Raw genomic sequence first — 27,262 nt, 5'->3', positions numbered from 1 at the left:
GGGGCAGAGAATAAGGAATCACAAGTAGCTTGAGATAGTTGGAACATAGGAAATTGAGAGAAGTTAGAAATGAAAATGGAATAGAGAAATATGTTGCAGAGACAGGTTTTAATAAGCAAGGCACTTGACCAGATTTGTTTTTTCAGAATGACTACTTGGGTCAACAAAGAAAACAAACCACAAAAGATTCCCAGTATATAGTTATTACAATAGCCCAAGCAAAGGATGATGAGGTCCAGGGTTTAGGGCAGCAGATAGAGAAGTAGGAGGACCAACTGGAGAGACTTTCTGAGGTAAAACCAATAGGATGTGGTGAGATGTGAAGATTAATCTTTGAAGATTAAAGTCAACACTTCTAGAATATTGGATGACTTGCAATAGATATGAAGAATACAGGAAGAAGAACAGATACATATGAGTACATGAGTATAGGGTAGGATATTAAGTCTGTGGAAATGGCCAGAAAAGATATTCACAATATTGTCAGAAATACAAGACTGGGGCTCCAGACAGAACTGAAAATGTAGATTTTAGAATCATCACTGACTCTAACCATATTAGAGTTGAAACCATGGAATCCCTCAAAAATAGTATACTCAGTTATAAGATAAAAGGATTAAAGACAGTTATTATAAAAGCCAGCTAGAAGGGTAAGGAAACCAAGAGCATGTCCTAGAAGCCAAAGGCAGACATAAGGGTCAATGAGGGCATTGTCAGGAGTGCCAAAGGCTACAAGTGGTTATGATATTAAAGTACAACAAGCAGCTGGCCTGGCCCGAAGACCATCCATCACACTTTCTTGCTTTCTTTATCACATAACTTTTAAATTATATCTATACCTATTACTCAACCAGTGAGCTATTCAAATGCATATCAAAAGCAAGTCTACTCTTTCAGAATTCCTGAGCTCCCACTAATAAATGTATATGGTCATTCTGATGTCAGGTTTTTGGCCTTCCAAAATTTTTCTGGTATTATGTTCAAATCTTTCAACTCAATTTAATAAACATTTACTGAGTATCTCATGTTCATTGTTGTGCTAGGTGACAGGGATGCAAAGATTGATTCTATCAACAAATATGAGTATCTTCTATATGCTGGGCACTGGATGTGCATCAGTGAATAACAAGTATCCCCATCCTCAGAGATGCTTACTTTCTACGTTAAACAGCTACTCTCCCTTAAAGGAGCCCAAAAGAAACACATTATGTTTTAGACTTATCTAAAAAGAAAAGATAGCAAATACATTTATTTCATAAAGCAATTTGAAATTAATAACATGAAACACAAAACTGTAATTAATCACCTATAGTTAACAAGCCTGTCCTCTGGCATCATACAATATAAACAAACATTGAATTAGACATACATACAGCCAGCTCTCAGTTATCTGTGGGTAAACTACCCATGCATATCAAGAGCAATTCCCTAACACTGACTCACTTTTCTGGGTTATGTCCCATCCAAATTTCTACCATGTAATCTTCTAACACTGAGATAATGTAAGAATATACAGTTTAAAACTTTCACAGAGTAACTCAAATCGTTACCCATGCCAGATTTACTATGTCTACCATTTTTCAAATGAACTTGCAGAGACATGCTCCCTAAATCTGATACCCTTCACTTCCCCGAGCCAAATAATCCATGTTCTTCAACCCCATCCCCAATTCATCTATATATAATGCTGCCCCCAAACTAATAAGCCTCCAAGCATGGGCCTAGCTTTTATCTACTAGCTCATGGTCTCTAAACTTTAAGGATCACAACAAGCGCCTTTTGGTAAAACTGCTGGCATTCCAAACGTGTACCTTTAACATTGTGCATATGTGTTATTGTTCTAGCATACTATAAACACCACAAATCATGCATAAAATATGGACTTTTTTTAAAAATTCTAACGTTTTCTTCCAGCACTGCAGAGATGACTTGCATGCACACCCCGGAGCACACATACACTGCAAGACAGAGACCTTCCTTATCTTAAAGAAATTGATGCTTGGAGGTAATCTGCTGTGGTTGCAAAACTAGAATAAGGTGGAGTCAGATTTGGGAATTCAAGTGCCAATGTGGTCATAAAGCTCAAGCCCTGCATCACTCCCCTCTACCACGCCAATCTCATTCCTTATACTTGGGGTCCCATGAGCTCCCCTCTCTGACCTCACACCTCACTCCCAACCAGCTACTACCTCTCACAACCCCCCCACCTCAAGATGTTGGAGAAAACAGGTATTCTTTTTATGCCTCAGAAAGTGACTTACAAATAAACATTTTGAATTTCTAAGGAGAATACTACGCAGGAGAGTCTAAACAGGCATCAGGCTAGAACTCAGGCCTAGTTTCAGAGTCAATGATGAATACAAATTCCTAGACTCTAACACACTAGCAATATGGAAAGTTTCAGTTCAAAAGGAAAATGACTTACGGAAGTATTCACTGTGAATATGTAAAAAATAATAATTCCGTGTATTATGGTCCATGTGGTATAATTGCAATTAATGTCAAGTACAGTTCTAAGATTAATTCATTCTGGTTCATTCTGGTTTTCCATGGAACTAAAATAAACTCCTTACTTCATTTTAGAAAGAACTCGACTACCCCAAGCTTCCCCCAAACAGGAGGTAATAAGTTCAGAGATCAAGTCAGTTTCCAAAGAGAAGAGAAAGATTTCTGATTATTTTAATGTTACAGTAAAAAAAAAAGCCAAAGTCAGGGTCCAGAATGAGGATCACTTCAATCCTGATGAAAGTAAAATAAGTAAAAATAAGAAACTTCTCTGGTTGAAGTAGGAACTTTTCATAATTCTGGCCAAAGTGATAACTGAGTATTTTATAACCCAGAAACAGCAATGCAGAAAAATGAACTGTTTTATGCCTACAATACCAATTTAGAAAATAATATTCAAAAGGTTACATCTATGCAGCAGTCAGTGTAGTTAGTATCTAATAAAACCCATGCAAATACCCCAGTGAATTACAAGTACTAAACACATAAATAAACACAGAGGGGGAAACACACAAAGCTAACTGATAAAGTTTCAAAGAAGCCTAAGAAAGAAACGTGGCAGGAATAGAAAAAGTCCTAAACCAAGAAAAAGGAAGAGGTGGAAAGGGAGGTAAAAGAAAAAGAGCACTGATGGAGAAGCAGCTCACAAGAGTGCTGAGCAAGAAAGGTTTACAGACAAGGAAACTGAGCTCCACAAAGGCTAAATGGCATGGGCAGTGCCACGCTGACAGTCAAGCAGCAGGGTTAGAAACAACTCGGGCCAGACCCTAAATGCGCCTCCTGTAACAACTCAGAGCCCACATGGTTCCCTTCACTTGCTGGCTGCCCAGTGTCCCTTCCTATTCCTACTACCTTCCATTCATTCAACAATTGCAGCTGACCCTTGAACACGGGGTTTAGGGGCGCCAACCTTCCATACAGTCAAAAATCCGGATATAATTTTATTGTCAGTCCTCTATACCCACAGTTCCACATCCAGGGATTCAACAAACTTTGGATTGTGTAATGCTGTAGTACACATTTAGTGGGGGGGGAAAAAAAAATTCACAAGTAAGTGGACCCGCACAGTTCAAACCCATGTTGTTCGGGGGTCAACTGTACTTCCTGAGTTGAAGGAATCAATAAATAAATGAGTCTTAGGCAAGGTCTTTAATTGTCTTTGTCCTCTAAGTCTCTGGTGTTTTTGCTTCTCCGCAGGGATGTGACTTATCCTCACAGCTTCTCTAGTCCCCCAGAACAGGTGATGCCTCAATTTTGTCAATCTTGCTCTTCCCCAACTGCCCTGGACATCCCCATTTGAGTTCCTCTACCTCAAACTCAACTACTTTTTCAAATCCAATCTATGTCTCGCTTGCTCAGCTGACCTTTCCCTTGGCTACCCTGGCCAGTATGACCTCTCTGCCCTCTGTACGGCTCACTCAACATTAACCACATCCTTTATGTATCTTCAGAGAGTTTGCACACTCCCTTCCTTCAGGAATTAGTATTCCTTAGTCCCCTTTAAGTGATGTATGCTTTTTACTTATATGATGGGTTTGCTCACATGCTGGACTCAGAATACCTTGTTACTTCTTACCAGAAAACTGCTTCTGAAGGACAGAAAAAATCAAAATGCAACAAAAACAAGAAACAAAGAGGCACAAGGAAACTTTTGGAGGTGATCAATATGTCTATTACCTTGATTGTGGTGATGGCTACACAGGTGTATGCATGTCCAAACTCAAATTGTATACATTAAATATGTGCAGATTTTTATATATCAATGAAAGGACAGAGAAAGGAGGGAAGAGGAAAAAAGGAAGAATAGAGAAGAAAGAAAACCGGAAAAAAAGAGAAGACAGAGGGAGGCAGAGAAATAACTAACAACTAACATACGGGTCAACCGTGTACCCTAAACTACTATCTGTCATCTCCCTCAATCCTCGTGATAACCCTGCAAAGTAAGAACATCTTTATGTTACAGAAATTGAAATGGAAGGCTGAGAAAGGTTAAGGAATCAGGTCAAATTTACACAGCAAGTTTTACACACATATATGGCAATGATTCCTTCGCCACTCAACACAAAGTTGATGACCTAAGACAGTATTTTTAGAAATGCTACCTGAACCATTATCAAGGTCATATTCAAAAGATGTTTAAAACTAATAAGGAGATTCTTAAGTTATCTGACTGAGAAGTACACCATGTCAACCTACTTTCAAGGTGCTTTATATACACTTCCAGAAAACTAAAGCACAAGGTAAATCCTAAATTATTGACGTTAAAATATAACAAAATCTACTTAATGTCCCTCAGTTTACAGTTTACTACTTACAATATCTCTTCCCAATCTCCATTAACCAGAGGTTACACTACATTAGACATTTCCTTGAAGTGTATTTGTCTATGTAAGGATGATAACGCTGCTTCAAAAGGTAAGGCAATAACAAAGAGTGAGTGGACGACCTCAGAAAACACTGTATATTCTAAAAATAAATAAATTTAAAATAGTTAATATTTACTGAGTGCTGACTATGTGCCAGGAACTTATCTCATATAAATCCTAACAACAATATATAGCAGATTTTCTTATTATCTGTTTTTTATAGAAGAAATTGAGGCACAGAAAGGTTAAATAAGCTGCCCAAGATCACACAACTAATAAGCCAGAATTCAATTCCAAGAAAACTTAACTCCAAGTCCATGTCCCTACCCACCAAAATTACAATGGAAAAAGGCACATTTTAGAGGAAAATTCTTAAACAAGCACTCAAATACAGAATTGGCTTGATCAAAAGTAGATTTATAAAAATTTCCCAAAAGGAAGGACACATGTGAATTATCCCTACAGTCATTTATGGAATTTAAAATGAAACAATATTAGATACATATCTGCAAAATTATCTACTAAGAACAAAAAAGAAATAAAAATGGAACTAAAACAAGTTTAAAGTAAATTAGCTAAACTAAGATGTACCCACAGTGATGAAACTCAACTGATGAAACCACATAGATTAAGTGATATTAACTGAAAAAAAAGGATGCTGCATAAGAATACATACAATGCCATCTATATCAAGTTTAAAAATACATAAAACAATACTGTACACTGTTTAGGGATACATCCATGTGTAATAAAACTGCAGAGCAATGGATATGAATAATGAACACCAAATTCAGATCAGTGGTTAACTGGAGGATTTGGGGGAAGGAAGTGGTTTCTTTAAATGGATCAAATATTACGAAATATTTCTCAGACATACAGAAAGCAGGTCTCCTTTCTTTTTTTTTTTTAAGAAAGAAAAGGAAAAAAATGGAATTAGCAGAATACAGAACCCAAAGTTGCTTTATATTCCTGATCCGAAAAATGCTAAAAGGGCAATGTTAATGATTCCTACGTAAGAATGTTAAAGGAGAATGTATCCTGATGTATTTACGTTCAAGTACAAGAAGAAAATTTTAGTTAAATTCTCTCAATTTAGTTTGTTACTCCTCACATTCTCCTCTGTAAAAACAGGGCTTTGGGGGGGGGGGGAAGAGGTAAGTTATGTGTAATAAAAATAGATAAACTGTCATCACAGCTCCCTTCCAGGTATAATCATGCCTTCAGAGGTATATATGAACTTCAAACCAAGCTGTCACCCCAGAGAGGAGGTGCAGCGCCTGGGCCTTGGACTCTGAAACCTAACTACGTGGGATGAGGTACAGCACACACTTGGGTAAGTCATTTAAGCTCCCTGTGCCTCAATTTCCTCATGTGTGAAATAAGAATGATAAAAAACCTATCTCATAAAATTGAGAAGAAAATCAGAACAGCACCTGGCCAGAGGAAATACTGTAAAGGTATTGGCTATCATCTTTATTCCAAAGACCATTAGTACAGAAAAAGAAAAACCAGGCTTTGTATCAGAAAAATATTATCTAAGTGTGATTACTTTCCAAATTAAATAAGGGATAGAAAAGCTGACTGTGACATGACAGACAAATGGGAAGCTTTTTATAGCAAGATAAGGTTTTTACTTTTCTAACAACATTCTTTAGTATTGTTATACCATCTCCAATGTGTACGTATCTGTGTACACACACACCTGGTACAGATTCAAGGTGAAACATTCTATTCCGTCTCCCTTGTTCACTTGGCAAAAAGTCCAGTTTGTCGTAGAAAACTGGGCTACCACCTCCACCGTAAAGTCTCCCCTTTTTCCTGCCCTGTTCTGTCTGAGCTATACCAGACAGGAGATATGGTATAGCTCCTGCCCTGAGCTATACCACACAGTAATGCATCTATTCTTATACCTTCTTCCCTTACACCATATAATGTTCATACTTTCCTTTCATGAATCCTGAGTTCTTCGAGAGCAGGGACGATCTCTTTTTTTTTTCTTTTTTTAAATTATTTATTTATTTATAAATAAATTTTTTAATTTATTCTTCATTGCTGCACGCGGGCTTTCTCTAGTTGCAGCGAGCGGGGGCTACTCTTCGTTGCGGTGCGCGGACTTCTCATTGCGGTGGCTCTCTTTGTTGTGGAGCACGGGTTCTAGGTGCACGGGCTCAGTTGTTGTGGCTCGTGGGCTCTACAGCACAGGCTCGGTAGTTGTGGCGCACGGGCTTAGTTGCTCCGCGGCATGTGGGATCTTCCCGGACCAGGGCTTGAACCCGTGTCCCCTGCACTGGCAGGCGGATTCTTAACCACTGCACCTCCAGAGAAGCCCAGGGACGATCTGTTAATCATTTTCAAATTCCCAGTGTCTGGCAGGATACATACTAAAGAAATACATAAGTGAATAAATCATTGCCCCTATATATCCTCGTAATACCTTCACAAACAAATAGGGAACTATAGTTGGAGACAATTTATCCAAAACATTGGTTACTCTTAGGTATCTTCAGTTCAAATTTAACAGATCCATTAAGCTCACTGAATCATCCAATAATTCTTTATTCCTCCAAACGGGAAACATGAGAAGTAAACATATTTCAGTAAAAACAGAAGTTAAAATTTTAAATAGAAAGAATTTAGGCATTTAAAATGTCAGGAAAACAGAAGCAGTGTGAAAACTATTATGAAACTAAAAATAGCACGTAGGGAAGAAATCACAAGATTTAATGTTTATACTGTCCCCTTCTTCAGAAAAGAAATAAACTGTAATCAAAAGTCAGATGAAAGTATATACCATATTAAGGTGGATAAAAATCAAGATTAAGTCACATGTCAAATCAATTTCACACAATGCTTTGTAGTGAGGTTTTCTAAAAAGACTACGTCATGAGTCAGCAAAAATTGGGCTGATTTTCAGGAATTCAACAGTTCTTGGCAATTTTCTGGAAATTGCTCAGGGCTCCATAATATGGTACTGACTCCTGTCAGGTGGTTACAGGCCCATCTTCTGTTACTATAGAAGAGGTGTCCCTCCTCCCAGCTAAGGCACAGGGCTCACTTGCTTTGGATCCCACGCCCTCCCATCTTCTCACGAACTTTGCACAAACAAGTAACACTTTTCTCATCTATATTCGACCTCCCCCTCTCAAGAGACACCCTCCCATCAGCATTTAAGTATGCTAAAAATCAAAACTCGTGGAAGCAGTTTCCTATTCTTGCTGTCTCCATTTTCCCCACCTTCTACTTACTTCTGCTCCCCATCCCATCCCTACCACCACATCAGTATCTCCTGCCAAGGTCACCCATGACCTCCGAGTTGCTAAATACAACAGATGGTACTCAATTTTCCTCACAGGGGCATTCCACAGTATTGACAGCTTTCCGCTTGGCAGCAGGGACACATGCTTCTGGCTGTCCTCTCACCTCCCTGGCCACTACTCCTGTGTCCTTTGCAAGCTCAGCCTCCTATACCCAGCTCCATCCCTGGCCTCTTCCTGTTCTCTTTCTAGTCTCTCCACTGGCAATCTCTACACTGGTAGCGTCAAAATGGTAAATGAGTAATCACTCAACATCTCCTTCTCCCAACCCATATACTACTATTAATCGCCAGGTCTGGCAATTTTGCTTCTAAATCTCCATTTTCTCAATATTTCTGCTAATGATATAAGGCTCTTAAGAGGATCAAATAAGCTAAAATGATAGTACTTCAAAAAGGAAAAAAACTTTAATCTGAGTATTAGTATTCATTAAATTGAAATCTCCTTGAAAGCAAGGACTTTACAAGTTCATCTTTTTATTTATTCCACATTGTACACCTAGCACAGTACTTTGCATGCAGACGGCATTCAGTAAATGTACTGCAATGAGCTACTTGTATTGGCTTAATACATGTTCAACTGAAATAGTCACACATTTAATGGCTTATATTTCCCAAATCATGTCATCATTTGTCTCCTAAGAGGTGAGAATTTTAAGTTAAATCACTCTGTAAAGTGTAAGCTACACCGGATACTTTTGATAATTATAATACTACTTATCTAAAGTTAGAAAAAACTGTCAACTTTTTTTGGCCTAGCTTTCCTGAAAACATCCAAATCCCATCCTCAAGTCCAAATCTCACATAAGTTTCTTGCTTCCCAACTGTTCATCTGAAAGGGGAAAGTTTAAGTATTACAGGAATATTTAAGCTTTAAGTACCCTAAAGGCAGGGAGAATGACTTCCTGAAAAAAATGCCCTCTCTCACTTTCATATCTTGCAATGTGAGCTGGAGTGACATTCTGGGTAGAAACAGACATTGAAATTAAAAGAATATTGTTGCTCAAAAGTTCTCAAACTCTTGCTTTATGTACATTTAATTACAGCCTCAGAATGCAAGATCGTCATCTAGTAGTATCTCACCATATCAATTCAAAAATCTCCCCAGAAGAAAATACAGTCTCTTCAAAAAGTGGTGTTGGGAAAGCTAGACAGCTACATGTAAAACAACAAAATCTGAACATTCCCTCAAACCATATATAAAAACAAACTCCAAATGGTTTAAAGACCTGAATATAAAACATGACACCATAAAACTCCTAGAAAAGAACATAGGCAAAACATTCTTTGACGTAAATCGTAGCAATATTTTCTTAAATCAGTCTCCCAAGGGAAATGAAATAAAAGCAAAAATAAACAAATGAGACCTAATCAAACTTAAAAGTTTTACACAGCAAAAGAAACCATAAACAAAATGAAAAGACAACCTATGAAATATTTGCAAATGATGCAATTGACAAAGGGTTAATATTCAAACTATACAAACAGCTCATACAACTCAATATCAAAAAAAACTCAAACCACCCAATCAGAAAGTGGGCAGAAGACCTAAACAGACATTTCTCCAAAGAAGACATACAGATGGCTAACAGGCACATGAAAAGATCCTCAACATCACTAATTATTAGAGAAATACAAATCCAAACAAACCACAGTGAGGTATCACCTCACACCTGTCAGTCAGAATGGCTACCATCAAAAGTCTACATATAATAAATGCTGAAGGAGAAAAGGGAACCCTCCTACACTGTTGGTGGGAATGTAATTTGGTGTAGCCACTATGGGAAACAGTATTCAGGTACTTTAAAAGACTAAAAATAGAATCACCATATGATCCAGCAATTCCACTCCAGAAAGGATGAAAAGTCTAATTCAAAATGAACATTTGGGTACATGTATATTAGCAGCATATTTACAATGGCCAAGACATGGAAGCAACACAAGTGCCCATCAACAGACGATTGGCTTAAGAAGATGTGATGTGTATATGCGTGTGTATGTTTATAATATTACTCAGCCAGAAAAAAGAATGAAATATTGCCATTTGCAGCAACATGGATGGACCTAGAGAATATTAAGCTTAGCGAAACAAGTCAGACAGAAAAAGACAAATACTATATGATATCACTTGTATGTGGAATCTAAAAAATAATACAAATGAATATGTATAAAAAACAGAAACAGACTCACAGACACAAAAAACAAACATGGTCACCAAAGGGGAGAGGGAGGAGGGGAGGGACAAATTAGTAGTACGGGATTAACAGATACAAACTACTATATGTAAAATAGATAAGCAACAAGGATGTACTGTATAACACAGGGAATTATACCCAATATCTTGTAATAACCTACAATGGAATATAATCTGTCAAAAAAAAAGAAAGAGAAATAAGTAAAATTAAATAAAAGGAATTTGAGAGATAAAGAGATGCCAGTGAAAATGTTCCCTTTCGAGATCCTGAATTTTAAGTCTGATCAATTTTCTTTCTACCGTACTGATACTGGGCAATCTTAATCTAAACAAAACTGGAATCGCTGGAAAATGACATATAATATAGTTTACTTTACATATTCGTATATTTATTTTCTTAGTGTTCCATACCACTCTTACAAATTATTAGAAGTAAACTCATAAAAGGTAAATTTTAAAATTAGCATTTAATATTAGAGAAGACTAAAATAACATGAATGCAAAATGCCAGCTGGTATCATGGACTCAAACCTGGAACAGAAAAAAGGGCATTAGTGGAAAAATTGGTGATATCTGAATAAAGTCTACAGTTTAGTTAAGAGGATAATATCAATTTCTTGTTTTGACAAATGCACCAAGGTTATGTGACGTGTTAATATAAGAGCAGGGGAGCTGGGTTATGGTATACAGGAATATTCCATATTTGCAACTTTTCTGTAAATCTCAAATCATCCCAAAATAAAAAGTTTAAAAATATATATATAGTACCCAGTCTAGTCAACAAGCACTACTGGTCACCCACCATCTAAAGGGAAAAACAAAAAAACCTCCCTAGACCAGATTTCCATCTAAATCACAATCCTCTATATAATATTCGTTCACACACTACTTGTCCTTCATTACACATTACACATATCACAATTTGTAATTATATATTATTTGTATGAGATTTGCTTCATGTTTGTTTCCTCCGTAAAGGCAAAGCTCACACCAATTCTGTTCAGTGCTGCATTCCCAGCACTTTACATGGTGCCTGACATAGAATAGGAATTAAAGGCTCTAAGTGAGCAATTAATTGAAAGGGGAGTGGTTAATTTAAGCAGAACCACACAACAGAGGAGCACATAAGCAATGAGAAAAATGTTGGGGCTTTAAGATCTGACTTCCCAAACCAGACAGGGATTGATTCTCCCCATCCCTCCTTCCTTCCTTCTTTCCTTCAAGGACATGACTCAGAATATTTCAGCTTTAAATCAACCAGCGCAAACATCTTACAAACCCAGTAACCGAGACCCAAAGACACTAGGTGACCCATACATCCAGTGGATCTCTGCTCTACACCCAACACTGCCATCCTACAGAACCAACTCTTTCTATAGAAAAAGAGAGAAACCAGGAAAAGTCTAAAGGGAAAATGCCAGAGTGACTAAAGAAGCCTTACTCATCCCCAAGAGCGAGAAGTGCATGGGAAGACGCCAGAACACAAAAGAATAAGGTCTGTGCAGCACACTCCCAGATGACACCTCCTCCTCCCTGTAATAACCTACTAATACACTTTCAGGAGCAACTCAGCAGCACCCTTCAACTCTCGGAACTAATCTGGGGAAACAAAAAAGGTTATCATCAAACTACAGCTCTCCTGGCCACTCAAACAAAAATCCACAGTGACAACTATTCAGCCAGCCACCAAGGAGTGGCAGCATACTATAGCGCTTAGATGTGAAAGCTCTGTATTTTCAGACAGGCGGATCTGAATCCCAGCTTCTCCTCTTACTTGCTGTGATCTGGGGGCAAGTTAATATATCCAAACAGCAGTTTCTCCAGCTGTAAAATGGGAATAACCGCCCCCCTAGCGGGTTGTTAACAGTTTCAGGGATACTACACAGAAAGCTCTTAGCACAACGCCTGCAATGTTATAAAGACTCAGTAAGTGTCAGCTGTTTGTCATCTTATTCGACTATAATCACTTTCACGAGGCCTATTCTCTCTCTAACGTCCATATAATTTCGAAGACGTTGTTCTACCCTTTTTTTGAAGAGCCATATACACAATAGCTTCGAGCACATTTTCTAAATCCAGCCTGGACAAACCAGTTCTATGTCTCTGGGCCTCGGGTTCCTCACCTGTGAAACGGGCCGGATCATCCCTACCCCACTGGGCTGCTGGTAGTGAGTACTCTCTCGGTATTACACGTTCCACTGCTGTTGTATAATTAAAACGCACCTAGGGAAAACAAACCTTCAACTCCCAACCCCAAGACAACAGTATTCATCCCCGCCCCATCACCACCGATCGTGGCCAGAACAAATACCGAGGTCGACCCATCTCACACCCCCAATTTCTCCTCACACCCCGCAGCAACCCACCGCCCCCCCCCCCCCCAGTGTGGGTTTCCGAAACCGCAGGGCTCAGTTTCCTCCCAGCGACGGCGTCAGAGCCGGGCTAGTGAAAGTAGCCAATCCCCCAGCCCACCCCGCCCCCAAAGCGCCGGGAGAGACCCCGCGCATCCTTCCTCCCCCGGACAGCGCGGCCGCTCTGGCTGCGGTTCCCCCAGCTCACGTGGGCCCTTCGGCCCGGGCCCCACCTCACCCGCTTCCCGGACCCCACGGCCGCGCCTCCCACACACGCCGCGGGCCGGCCCCAGAGCCCGCACCGCCAGCGCGCACACCCTCGGCGCCGGGCTCGGCGGCCACGTCGAGGAGCCGGGGCCTCCAGGCCGGCCGCGTCCCTCCCCCAGGCCCGGGCCGCCCTCGGGCCCAGCCCGGCCGCACGCGGAGGCCCCGCGGCCAACACGGCCCCGCCGTTCCCACCACGGGCGCTGCACTCACCGCGACGCCGGAGCTCCGGTTCCTCCGGCCCATGCAGGCCTGGCTGCGCCGCCAGAGCATTCACGCCCCGGTCCGCCTCCTGGGGACCCTGACGCAGCCGCCGCGGTCTCACTGCGAGAGGGCGGCGGTCGGCTGCCCGGTCAGCTGCCGCGCCGCCTAGTCTCAGCCCCAGCACTCGCAACAAGCGCAGCGTAGCGGCCCAGCGCCGGCAGACCAGCGTCTGTTGAGCCGAACCGCCCGGGACGCGCGCCCCCGGCCGGCGCTCGTTGCATATGCAGAGAGGCAGCCGCCCATTGGCCCGCGGGCGGTGGCGCGTGCGGGGCTGGGCCTATCGAATTCCGGCCGGGAGCGCGGCGCGAGCGGCCGGGGGCGGGGCGGGGTTACTATGGGTCATTCGCCCGAGCCGGGGCGGACGTGACCCAGCCGCAGCCGGCGCGGGGCGGGGACAGGTCGGCGGGGAGGGACTGGACCACTGCGGCCGGGGGAGGAGAGCCAGTCTGTGCGGCCGCAGCATGGGCGGAGATGGGGCGGGGCCGGCCGGGTCTGCAGGAGGGCAGTTCCGGAGGAAAAGACCCCCGCCCTGTTCCCCGAAAAAAGAACTACAAAACGCAGATATTGCTGTAATGCATAAATCTTAATATAGATCAGGAAAAAAATGCGCGTTATTATTTTCATTCTTAACTGGATTACTTGTTTCGTTCTTGCACAAATTTGTCAAATTTTGTAAAATAAAATGATTTTTGGAAATGTCTGCAGCGAGAGGGTCTCAAAAATTCAAAGCATGTTTCTTTATTGTCTCTTGTTTTGGCCTCACCGAACCCAGCAAATAACCCATCTCCCCTCAGCGCACTCACTAATTATACCAGATAGATATTTGTTTTCAAATTATAAAGTTGACCCCAAATTATTGTCTTTGGACGTTCTTTTTATGAAGCTAAAAGGGTTTCTGTATTTTAAAGTTTGCCATTATATTTCACTTTAGACACTACAAAAAGGAAAAAAACATAGAGTGCAGGTAGACTGCCTTACTGCAAGCAAACGAACCAAAACACAAATGACTAAAACAACAAGTACAATACACTGTAAGAAAAATGGCTTTCATTACCCAAGCAGCAGTGGGGTTGAGCTTTTTTTTTTTCTTTAATCCAACATATTATTTAGTTGGTCTGTGGACAAAGTTACATTAAGTCAGATTTGATACCACAGGAAATAAAACATTTGGAGGGTTTTATTTTGTTTTGAAGTAATGAAGGAGCTAGAAATAGCTACTTGAATAGTAAACCTCGATGCTATGCAAAACTTGTCTTTAAGTAGGTGAAAGGTGACGTTCATGAGCCAGCCTCAGGCTAAAGCAGGGGCTCGCTTCCCAAGAGAATCTCAAAATCCGTGAAGCCGCCTGAACTTGAGCTGGGTGTAGTGATGAGGCTGAGAGCAAAGAAATCTCACTCACCTTGGGCCCCAGGCCAGTTTAACTACCTAAAGGAAAGGATACCTGTTTCAGGCAACCTGCTCTTCTGCTAGAAAAATAGGTTCATTTGCTCGCTAGTCTGTCAAAGCTCTGTCAAAGGTTAACACCCTGAAGATAAATGGAATGCAGGATTTCTTACCTGAAAAGACCGCCACCATTCTGCATGCTGAAGGAAGTATACCTTAAAAGTGGTAGTTCCAGAACCAGGAAAAGCCTCTAGCAAAATAATTTACAAGGGAGGAATCTTTTTTTCCATCAATAAGCATAAAGCAGACTAGTAGAATTCCAGCAACATCTTAACATCTTCATTACTTTATTACTAGTGTGTGTGTGTGTGTGTGTGTGTGTGTATGATATATATTTTTAAAGGAAAATACTCCTTGGACTCAAAACTCTAAATTCCCATCTTGTTTGCTTAGGGTAAACAGAAATGTAATATTTCCAGTCTCTAAGATGTTCTGTTTTTAAAATAAAATAATATATGCACAGTTGCTTTTCTTTTATTCAGGATTTCAGTATATTTTTACTTAGAGCTTTTGAGGGAATTATGGAATTTGGCTGCATTTTCCTTCTTTTTAGAAAAACTCAATTCAGAAACTATAATGGCCAACTGAATGAAAACATCCAACACTTCCTTTTACAGTTTTGTTATTTCTCCCAATTACAGGGCTATTGAGAGGAGATATCTTTGTAATTTTCATGAATACCTAATGATCTGTCTCATGTGAAGGGTCATAGAAATAGTTTGTGCTTCTATAGCAAACTATGTACTACTAGCATTTTCCATAATCATTATAAGGTAAAACCAGGACCAGCTGATGTTTAAAAGTTTAACAGAAACTTTTTGTTCTTTAATTTCTGGTGGATTGGGAAGGGAAGACCGTGATTGAAGTAGCATACTATACTATATTTTTGAGTTAAGATGGCGCTGGCCTCAAGGAGCAGAACATCCAACAAAAACCAACTTAAATTATGACATTTATTTACCTCACTTAAAGATAACTCAAGAGGCAGGACAAGTCCAAGATTGGTCCAGGGACTCTGCTAGGTCACTGAGGACCTCAGCTTTTACATCTTTCACTCTGGCTTTATCCTTAGACCATCGTATTCACAGATGGCCGTGACAGTTTCAAGTGTCACATGAAGACACAACAGCATCTGGCCAAATAATAGGGGCATGTTTCCTAAATGCCACTCCTTATCAAGGAGGAAACCCTTTCTCAGAAAGCTAACAACTGACTGCTCCTCAAGTCCTATTGGCCAGAATTGGGTCATGTCATTTCCTAGCTGCAAGAGAAACCAGGAAATGTCAGCATTTTTGGCCTTTCTAGTGGAAGGTGGACACCATCAACACAGAAGCAGCCATGGGAAGGAATAAATGTGGGAAGCCCAATTCAGAAGCGTCCACCGTGGGTATCACTGGAAATTACCCACCTCTGACTAGAAGTGGCTTAAATAATAAAACCATCTGTTATCTCACGTAAAATGTGCAGAGGAAGGCAATTCTAGGGTTTCTTCAAAGGGCTCACTGGTGTCATCAGAACCCAGCTCCTTCTATCTCTTTACTCTGCCATTCTCAGTCTTCATGTTCTCTCTCTTCCTGGTTACAGAGTGGCTGCAACTGCTCCAAACGTTATCTTTACACAATACTACATCCAAAGCCAGAAGGGAAAATTGGCTTCTCTGACATGTCAGTATGTGTTTATTATGGAACTGCATCTTCCCAAGATGTATTCAGCCCTCTTCCCCTAAACCAATCACTAGCAAATGAAAATACCCTGATAAGCTTAGCTCAACCATAGATCATCCACTAGGGCTGGGAGAGGATGTTCTAGCAACTGGGGACAGAGCATCATTTGATCTTTGGTTCAAAGCCTATGCCATATTTTGAAGTACAGGGCCCCACCCCAAAAGAGCATCATCTACAAGCTGACTCCTTAGCTGGGCCTTTAAGAGACCTTTAAGAGTTCTATCAGGCGGCATGTATATGGTAATACCCATGGATCCTATAGTCACATGCCCATTGCTGCACTCTGCAGGAAAATGAGTTTCTTGGTTGCAGATCAGTGTTACGCAAGATTCCATGAAGGCAGAGCCGATACTCTGTGAGGCCTCAGGTTGTAGTGCTAGCAAGACTTAGTAGGCAGGATTGGCAGAACTGTGCCTGGGTTATGTATCAGCCCCAATAGGGACAAATTACTGCCTTACCCTCTGGTAGGGAAAAAGCCCTGAGATGGAGATTCACAGGTGCCATCAGCAAATCCTGGACGTGTGAATGCCGAGGGGATATGTTCAGGGCATCAACAGAATCTGCTACAGGTGGACACTCAACAGTGTTTGCCATTATCCTTTTGTTTAAAAAAAAAAGAAACTGGAATGTATTTTAAGAAATTTTCCAATTACTGAATTTCAAAGAAAGAATCAGGAGAATTCTAAGAGATCTTGTATATCCAAATCCTGCGGTCCTTCTAGGAAGTTCTTTGCAACACAGGTATCAACTTCAGGAGGGATGCACATGTTGATCATGGGGTGAGACATCACAGTGGGATACCCTCACATCCACTAAAGATCTCTAGGGATTGAGATTCTCAAACTCAGTGTCTTTCAATGACACTGGATTCCATAAACACTCAAGCAATAGAAAATGCAAATTAAACTTGCTTAAGCAATTGGAGTTTAATGGCTTACAAATTAAAGGGTGTACATCGGCCTTCAGGGACAGCTTGATACAGAGCTCAAAAGGATCAGAAAGAGTAGTTTTGACTTTCTCCATTCCTCAGATCTACTTCCTTGGTGACAGTGTTTGCTTCATCCTGGCTTCCCCACCCCCAGGGCAGCAAGATGGCTGGAGGTTATGGCGGACTCCTCTCCCACTGGAAATTCCAACTCTCCTCCCAGAAATCTCATTTCCTCTTGAGGCATTATATGTCCCTCCTTGCTCAATTTATGTCCACAACAGTATACTCTGTCCGTCCAGACCTGACTCACCTGCTCCAGCCTGGGATCCAAGGATGGAGGTCAGCAATCCACATCTCAGAAGCACGAGGGAAAGTGTTGGGCGGTGGGCGTAGATGTCCCACAGGGAAATCAGAGCGTGTTACTGGTAGAAAGGTGAAAGGAAACAAAAACACCATATTGCACTACCGTGAGCTTAGTGCTTCTCGTGCTGTATTAGGTCAGTTGTGTTTATCTCTTTCTCAAACCCCATGATGAGCTAGCTGTTTGAGAAGAAGAACCACATCTTCATCTTTTTATTCCATAAGGTCTACCCAATGTGCTGATAGATATAATACCTGCACCAAGTGAGTTCAATACACATTTGCTGAATTCGACTATTGAATACGGTACACTCATGCGTAAGTGTAGAGGAGTACATACACCACTGATGATATTTGCAGTACATTTAAATCTCTCACAAGACATCAAACTATTTTTTAAAAGTTTGACTGAGAAACTGTCCTCACACTACATTTATTTCAGTTCTTGCTTCTGTGATATTTAGTTTATCTTAACAGTCATTCTTTCTGCAACCAGTTCATTCCTATATATTTTTTCCTCAATCATATATTTCGATCCACATTTAACTTACCATTTTGTAAGTCTTCAAATCTAGTCTACTCAAAGTGTGCTCCATGGAAGGCAGCATCAGTGTCACCTGGTTGCTTGTAAAAAATGCAGAATCTCAGGCCCCACCCCAGAACTACTTGAACCACATCTGCATTTTAACAAGATTTTCCAAGGATTCATAGAAAACCATAAAATTTGAGAATCACGAGTCTCCTGCTCTAGACTAGCACCATCCATTGAAGATGTAATTGGAACCACATATGTAATTTAAAATTTTCTGGTAACCACATGAAAAAGTACAAAGAAAACAAGCCAAATTAATTTTAGTAGTATATTTTATGTAACTAAATCTATCTCAAATATTATCATTTCAACTTGTAATCAATATAAAAAATAATTAATCAGATATTCTTTGGGGTTACTCTTTCTAACCTGGTGTTTATTTTGTACTTACAGCACATCTCAATTTGGACTAATCACCTTTCAAGTGCTCGATAGCCACCTATGGTTGGCAGCTACTGCAGTTGGCGAAACCACATAACTCAGATTGGGACTTGAACCCATAGTCTTTTAACTGACATCACACACCTGGCCTCAGGACTTAAGGAAGCTCAGGTTCTTAATGTCTCATGGCAGAAAGAATTCATTGAGAGACAAAGTGATAGGTAAGAAGTAGATTTAGAGAGAAAGACACTTCACAGACAGAGTGTGGGCCATCTCAGAAGGTGAGAGGCCCCAAAATATGGCATGGTTAGTTTTTATGGGCTGGGTAATTTCATAGGCTAATGAGTGGGAGGATTACTCCAACTCTTCCAGGGGAAGGGGTGGGGATTTCCAGGAATTGGGCTACCTCCCACTTTTTGGCCTTTTATGGTTAGCCTCAGAACTGTCATGGTGCTGGTGGGTGTGTCATTTAGATGCTAATATGTTACAATGAGCGTATAATGAGGCTCAAGGTCTAGTGGAAGTCGAATCTTCTGCCATCTTGGACCTAGTTGGTTCTAACCAGTTTTTGTCATGTCCTATGGCTACGTCATTCTTTTAAAGGTTGTGCCCTGCCTCTTCCTTCCTGTTTCATTGGCACAGCACTGGACTGTAAGACGCGTGAAAACAACAGACCATGTCATTTCATTCTCCACGGTAACCCAGTGCCCAGTGCAGTGCCTGACGGGTAGCAGACACTCAATAAGTGTTTGTTGACTTAATATGTTTGAGTGGAGAGAGATTTAAAATATTTAACCAGCACAGCAAAAGTACTGACCAAACAAAATCAAGACAGACCCAGGATGTAAACTATCAGTAATGCATGCCACATTAGAAAGAAGTAGCATAATATCAGCCTAGAATACAGTCATCCTTCAATATCTGCGGGGGATTGGTTCCAGCAGCCCCTGTGGACACCAAAATCCAAGGATACTCAAGGGCCTTATATAAAATGACGTAGTATAATGAATACAGTCAGCCCTCAGTGTCCGAGATTGGTTGAATCCACAGTAGTGAAACCCACAGATACTGAGGGCCAACTGTATGGGAACTGGTCCAATCCCTTCACATCTCAAATGGAACATGGGATACAAATAGGTGGGTGATGTATGCTTAGTCACACTTTTTTTTTATTACATACAGTAGGATTAGACGATCAGGTCTTAACTTCCAACCCAGAGAGGCTTCCACTGCATTCATTCATTCATTCAGTGAGCACCTACTGTATGCAAAAGCATCATGCTGGACCCAGTGGGGGAAGAGACATAAAGAAGAATGATATTCATGCACTTCCAAGAAAACCAATTAAGATCATTTTCATTTTCAATGGAACTGAAACCCAACTCAAACTAATTTACACAAAGAACAGCATTTATTCAGTCATATAATTGAAATTCTACAGGTAGAGCTGGCTTCTGGTGCAGCTTCCTCCAGACTCATGTGTCGGCAGGCTCCTCAGTTTTTCTGCCTCTCCGGAACTGTCTTCCTTCATGGGTTGACTTCATCCTCCATGGCTACCCCAGCCCTAAGCAAATCTTCCTCAAATCACCAAATCAAGCCCAGAAAGAATGACTATCTTTTTCAGAAATCCTGGGAACATCATCTTGCATCGTGTTGGCCATGATTGGATTAATTGCTATCACTACCTCTAAAACAGCCCTTACGTGTTGGGAGATAAAACGTTCTGGCTCAAGTTAGTCATGGCCCATCCCCAGTGCTGAGAGTGTGGTCTGCAATGTTAGGCAGCACGTAGGCTTAGAGTGAGGAAGGGCTTTGAGTAAACGTGCCTCAGACGAGGGGAGAGCAAGCTGGTGTGCAAAACACAATAACATCTGCCCCAGGACCTGTGTTTTTTCATTTCACTATCCCACTTTTGAGAAGGTAAAAATTAATCTGGAATACCCTCCTCTCCACTCTCTTCCTTCTCTCCCCTCCAGTTTTCCATCCTTTCTTTTCCTCTTTTCACCCTCTCAAAGGTAGAAGCATCAGGTGGACAGAATTTAGAATTATGGTCAAAGTCAAAACAGAGAAGTCATTTTGGTTTTTCTCTGTTGCTCCTTCAGCTCTTGAAAACCTTTATCATTTGTATTTATCTTAGTAAACACAGTTTTTAGTCTAGAAATTTTTAATGAAGTAAGGCCATGCCATAACAGCCAATTAAAAAAAAAATACTGGGGAAGATTGTTTACTTGCATCTTGCTAGTTTATTTTTATTTACACTGAATTTCTAATGATCTTGTGAACACCTCTAGGATTCATACACAAATAAAAAACCTTTTATATGTTTTACATGTTATCTGTTTTATATACTTTCTATGTAGTTTCTACATAGAAACTACACCACTCTAGTATTCATTATATGGTCATACCTTACTTAAGAGCATATTTCTCAAACTAGTATAAATTGTGGAAGTATCAAAGCATTAACTAAAGGTCAACTGAGTACCTGATTTATCACAACTGGGTACAAACTGCTTTAATTAGAACTGGGGAAAACCAAACTGTGACTTTGGGAAAGGGCCCCTCTCCATTCTGTGTGTTCCTGGCAGAACTACTGGTCACCAAACCTTATCCACTCTGGCCACAGAAGTACAGGACCCAACCTGCCAATTAGAACATCCTATGCCCCCACCCAGTCACTGGGTACTGGGTCAAGGGCAGTCACATGATCCAGGAAGACACAATAGGAGTCTATCCCTGGCATTTTATATCTGTATCCTAAGAAGGAAGCTGAGTTAGGATGATCTAAGCCTAAAGTTTGCTGAGTCCAGATCAACTCTCTCTTAGAAGCCAGCAAGCAGACCAATACAGCTCAGGAAAGAGCCGGTGGGGAGAAACCCCAAATCTAATAGTGCTTGAGCCCACCCTTATTCTTTCCAGGAAAATAAGTCAATACGTGTGTGTGTGTGTGTGTGTGTGTGTGTGTGTGTGTGTTAGCTTAAGCTAGTTTGGGCTTATTCACAACAGACACTTCCTGGTATACAAACAGGAAAATGAAAGAAGGATTTCGAAATGAAATTCACTGAAGCTCAGGAAGGTAGCTTGTTACTATTATGAAATTGTGGTTATGTCTTTAGTAAACAAACAGAATCATTTACCATATATTCTATCATCCCTTGTCTGTGAAGCAGGAATCATATTTCTAGTGCTTCCTTTTCTCCCTGCACTAGGTCAGGCAAGCTCAGGTTTCTGAGTGAATAAAAGAGAAATATAATACAGTGTTTCCTTTTAGACAGACCTTCTGCTTGTATCACTCTGTCCTCCTCTGTCCTGGTAAACTAAATGGATGGTGTGAAATTTCTGTTGGACTCTTCTCTAAGTCAAAATGTTAGGATGGAAAAATAGCACTTGTGTATTGAATCAGTGGTTTGCACATATTATTTTATTTAATAAAGGAAATACCCCAGTGAAGCATTTTCCTGTTTCATGGAAGAAAACACGGAGACTTTGTCAGGTACCTCCTGGAGATCCTGAAACAAGTGTGGGCAGCACCTGGACACACACCCAGGCCTGTCTGACTCCCAGCCCATGATTTTCCCCATGGCATTACATTATTTCCCAGGGAAGAGGGCAGTAGTGTCAGTCATCCTGGGGGTATGTTTATATCACACCAAATGTCTATATGCTCAAATATTTTGAAAGTGTGATCAGCATTCTCTAAGCCTCAGTGTAAAATAGTTAGCACGTTAGATAAGGTTGAGCCTGGATTGAATGAGAGTCTGAAATGGAAATAAAGAAAATTCATCCCCTACCCCCTAAAAAAAAATACATGTTGAATACTGGAAGAGAAGGAAGACTAATGAAGAAAGAGGAAGGAGAGGATGAGGAAGAGGAAATTTCTACCAGTTAAAAAACAAAACTCAAAACAAGAATCATTCATCAAAGACCATCCATCTCAAGCTAGCCATACTTGAAATTGGTACATAAAAAAGAAAAAAAAAGATAATCAGCTTGATTTACCTGAAAAAGGAAAGGATAGATATTATGTTTTTAAAAAAATACTGAGCTTTAAGTAGCATTTAAGAATAGAAAAAATTGGACTTCCCTGGTGGCGCAGTGGTTAAGAATCTGCCTGCCAATGCAGGGGACACGGGTTCGAGCCCTGGTCTGGGAAGATCCCACATGCCACGGAGCAACTAAGCCCATGTGCCACAACTACTGAGCCCACGTGCCACAACTACTGAAGTCCACACACCTAGAGCCCATGCTCCACAACAAGAAAAGCCACCACAATGAGAAGCCCGCACACTGCAAGGAACGGTAGCCCCCGCTCGCCACAACTAGAGAAAGCCTGCGTGCAGCAACGAAGACCCAACACAGCCAAAAATAAATAAATAAAATAAACAAATTAAAAAAAAAAAGAATAGAAAAAATTTAAGTCCAATTATTGCCAGAAATACAACCAACCTCCCAGCCCCAAGATTTGAGAAGCAAGGATGGAAAAACTGGGCAGTCGGTCAGGTTTACTTTTGAAACGGCCTCACTAAGTGCTTCGTCCCATACAAACTCTCAACACCCCAGCAGCCCAACCTCCCTATACAGGCTTATTGTACTAGATTTCTTGCCTCCCCGCCCCCATCAAACTTGTCCATTCTGTGTCTCATTACCTAAAGGCATATTCTCTGTTTTTTATAACTTAACCTTTTAATCTTAAAACACTGACACAGAAAAGTTTTCTAAAATACATTGCTGCTCTATGTGTATAAAATGAAAATGCAGAGAAGAAGGACCAGAAAAATACACAATATAATGAGGGGGGAGGGGAATGGTGAGGTGAGATCGTGAGATAAGGGCAGATTTTCCCTTTTATTCCACTTTCCATTTATTTTATATTTTTAATCTTTTACATTAAGCATGTGTTCGTGTGTAATTTTTACAAAATGAGTGAGAAAAAAATGACAAAAAATATAGTTTAACTCATTCTCTTCTTTCCAGAAAAATTTTTAATAGCAGATTAAAAAGAATCTTTTAGAAAAGCTTCTTAAATACATAAAAGAGATTTACAGGAGGGGTTTCAGATAGTTTCAGATATTCCTGGGGTTGGATGACAATTAGAGGGAGGTGTTTTCTGTAGGTGGGATTTTTTTAATGCAACTTCACTCTTAGGGCATTTGTGAGCAGAACTGACACAATCACAGCCACCATCCCCACATAGCCACCGTGCAAAAGAAACCTCTATGTTTTTATGTGTGTCTATACTGAGTTATACGGTTTAAAGGATATAAGCCGAATACAGGGTAGCCTCCGGAGGGGACTGGTCAAGTAAAAGTCAGAAGACATTCTGCATTTTCTAAAATATTTTAATTTCTATAAGAAAAAATGTATTCATGTTTGCTTAGTAATTAAAAATAAATATAAAACAAAATAAATTTTGAAAAACATTTTTTTTTGACAAGTACAAATGAAAGGGGGAAAAGATGTATCCCGTCTAGTTGGGCCATAGTTTGAGACCCACCACTCCCTCCAGGGTACTCTTTCCTCCGCTACATGCTTAGAGGGTCACTGGGTAAAATGACTTGGATGAAAGGAAACACATCCTTTTCCATGACCACAGAGCCAGAGTCCTCTGTATTCACATTTTCTCTCTAGATTTGCTGACTACCCTGATTTCAGTACTAATAAACATCTTTTGGTTGCAAGCAACAGAGACCAAAATTGAATCACCTTACTCAAAAAGGGGAAATTATTTTATCACGTAACCAGAAGAACAAAACAAAACAGGCCTGGCTTAATGCAAAGTTGGATTGGGCACTCAAACATCAGCAGCAGCAATTTGGTTTTCTGCCTCTCAACTCTTCCTTCATTCTCAAGTCTTTTCCCATATGGAGCCCAAGCTGGCAACCAGTCACTGCAGCCTTATACATCTACCTTATATTTCCACCAAACAACAACAAAAAAATCTGTCTCTATTTAGCTCCAGAGAAAGTCCTGTGTTTAGTGTCATTGGTCTGGCTCGGGTCATGCACCTATCTCTGAACCAATTGCTCAGGGAAAGGGAACGGGATGTTCTGACTGGACAGGCCCAAGTCATGTGCCGACCAATGGCGTGGGAGCCTGGGATCAGCCCCACCTATAACACAGGGATTGGGTTGGTGGAGGAGGTAGTACCAAGGTACTCTTATTAAAAGAAAGGGAGGAGACCTTGGCGAGGCGGCAGAGACGCTTAGCGGAGGTGAAAGCTTTGGGGGAAAGGAAAGTCCAGCGGCAAGATGCAGAGCTGGAGTCGTGTGTACTGTTCCTTGGCTAAGAGAAGCCATTTCAATCAAACATCTCATGGTCTGCAAGGAGTTTCTGCGGTGCCACTGAGAACTTATGCAGATCAACCAATTGATGCTGATGTAACAGTGATAGGTTCTGGTCCTGGAGGATATGTTGCTGCTATTAAAGCTGTCCAGTTAGGCTTCAAGGTAGTCTGCATTGAGAAAAATGAAACACTCAGTGGAACATGCTTGAACATTGGTTGTATTCCTTCTAAGGCTTTATTGAATCTCTCATTATTACCATATGGCCCATGGAAAAGATTTTGCATCTAGAGGAATTGAAATGTCTGAAGTTCGCTTGAATTTAGAGAAGATGATGGAGCAGAAGAGTAATGCAGTAAAAGCTTTAACAGGTGGAATTGCCCACTTGTTCAAACAGAATAAGGTTGCTCATGTAAACGGATATGGAAAGATAACTGGGAAAAATCAGGTCACCGCTATGAAAGCCGATGGCAGCACTCAAGTTACTGATACAAAGAACATTCTTATAGCCACAGGTTCAGAAGTCACTCCTTTTCCTGGCATTACGATTGATGAAGATACAGTAGTGTCATCTACAGGTGCTTTGTCTTTAAAAAAAGTTCCAGTAAAGATGGTTGTCATTGGTGCAGGAGTAATAGGTGTAGAATTGGGCTCAGTTTGGCAAAGACTTGGTGCAGACGTGACAGCAGTTGAGTTTTTGGGTCATGTTGGTGGAATTGGAATTGATACGGAGATACCTAAAAACTTTCAACGCATCCTTCAAAAACAAGGATTTAAATTTAAATTGAATACCAAAGTTACTGGTGCTACTGAGAAGTCAGATGGAAAAATTGATGATTCTATTGAAGCTGCTTCTGGTGGTAAAGCTGAAGTTATCACTTGTGATGTACTCCTGGTTTGCATTGGCCGACGACACTTTACTAAGAATTTGGGACTAGAGGAGCTTGGAATTGAGCTGGATCCTAGAGGTAGAATTCCAGTAAATACCAGATTCCAAACTAAAATTCCAAATATCTATGCAATCGGCGATGTGGTTGCTGGTCCAATGCTGGCTCCCAAAGCAGAGGATGAAGGCATTATCTGTGTTGAGGGGATGGCTGGTGGCGCTGTGCACATTGACTACAACTGTGTACCATCGGTGATTTACACACACCCTGAAGTTGCTTGGGTTGGCAAATCAGAAGAGCAGTTGAAAGAAGTGGGTATTGAGTACAAAGTTGGGAAATTCCCATTTGCTGCTAACAGCAGAGCTAAGACAAACGCTGACACAGATGGCATGGTGAAGATACTTGGGCAGAAATCAACGGACAGAGTATTGGGAGCACATATTCTAGGACCAGGTGCTGGTGAAATGATAAATGAAGCTGCTCTTGCACTGGAATATGGAGCATCCTGTGAAGATATAGCTAGAGTCTGTCCTGCACATCCGACCTTATCAGAAGCTTTTAGAGAAGCAAACGTGGCTGCATCATTTGGCAAATCGATCAACTTTTAAATTAGAAGATTATATTTTTCGGAAATTTCCTGGGAGCTTTTATAGAGGTAACATTTCTGAACAGGAAATGCTCACAGCTCCAAGAATTTCTAGGACTGAATTACAAAACTTTTGGAAGGTATTTAATAGGTTTGGACAGAATGGAATAATCTCATATCTATATTTTAAATAAATTTAATATTTTATTTCACTGTGTTAATACTCCAGAAAAAAAGCTACTTATAGTAGCATCCTGGGAAATTTTCTTCAACCCATATTTTCATGCTGTTTGTGAAAGGCTCAACTTCACTGAATTTATGCTAAGTAGCTTTCATCTCTGATACAGGATTTACTTACGTGGGTGGAGCTGGAGTATGGTATGTGAACAGCTGTGTTTGAAACAAGGTGATCAAGTTATTTTAAACTTGGTTTTCACATTGGAAACAGTCATTAGAATAAGTTAAACATGTATAAACTGAACTGGTGTAAATAAAAAATGATGGTCTATCAGTTATTTTAATCCCCAAAGTCTTGGCGGTTAGAGGTAGAATTTGTGTTTAGATTTTTAAGGTTCTATTGAGGTCTACAGTCTGAAGTATAGTTATATAGTTGACCAAAGTAGGGCAGTATATATACAAAATTGACATATTAAGTGGAGAAGCAATGTATTACAGTGGGAAATAAAGATATGGAAATAAACATGTCTTAAATATTCAAAAAAAAAAAAAAAGAAAGGGAAAGCATTGCCAGAAGTCACCAACAAGAGATGTCTACCAGTTTCCCTGACAAGTAGCCACACCGAATAATCCAGTTTCATTATCA

At 40.6% G+C, this 27,262-nt stretch overlaps 1 protein-coding gene and 1 pseudogene across 2 annotated transcripts in view; one reads left to right on the top strand and one right to left on the bottom strand.

Moving 5' to 3' along the window:
• The window catches only part of ACSL3 (acyl-CoA synthetase long chain family member 3), an 87,348-nt gene extending 73,891 nt beyond the window's left edge, over window positions 1-13,457 (bottom strand). Inside the window, exons 1-2 of one of the 2 annotated variants that reach the window (XM_061187923.1) lie at window positions 13,207-13,457; window positions 12,502-12,601 (exon numbers count right to left, since the gene is read on the bottom strand). The gene's annotated coding sequence lies outside the window, so the exon portion shown is untranslated. The remainder of the gene's footprint in view (window positions 1-12,501; window positions 12,602-13,206) is intronic. The other variant, XM_061187915.1, reaches the window with a different exon arrangement.
• Window positions 13,458-24,896: 11,439 nt separating this feature from the next.
• On the top strand, window positions 24,897-26,461 carry LOC133100877 (dihydrolipoyl dehydrogenase, mitochondrial-like; annotated as a pseudogene).
• Window positions 26,462-27,262: the final 801 nt, after the last annotated feature.

This window comes from Eubalaena glacialis, chromosome 1 (genome assembly GCF_028564815.1).
Source record: "Eubalaena glacialis isolate mEubGla1 chromosome 1, mEubGla1.1.hap2.+ XY, whole genome shotgun sequence".
Taxonomy (NCBI): domain Eukaryota; kingdom Metazoa; phylum Chordata; class Mammalia; order Artiodactyla; family Balaenidae; genus Eubalaena; species Eubalaena glacialis.
This window is presented reverse-complemented; position numbering and strand designations above follow the sequence as displayed.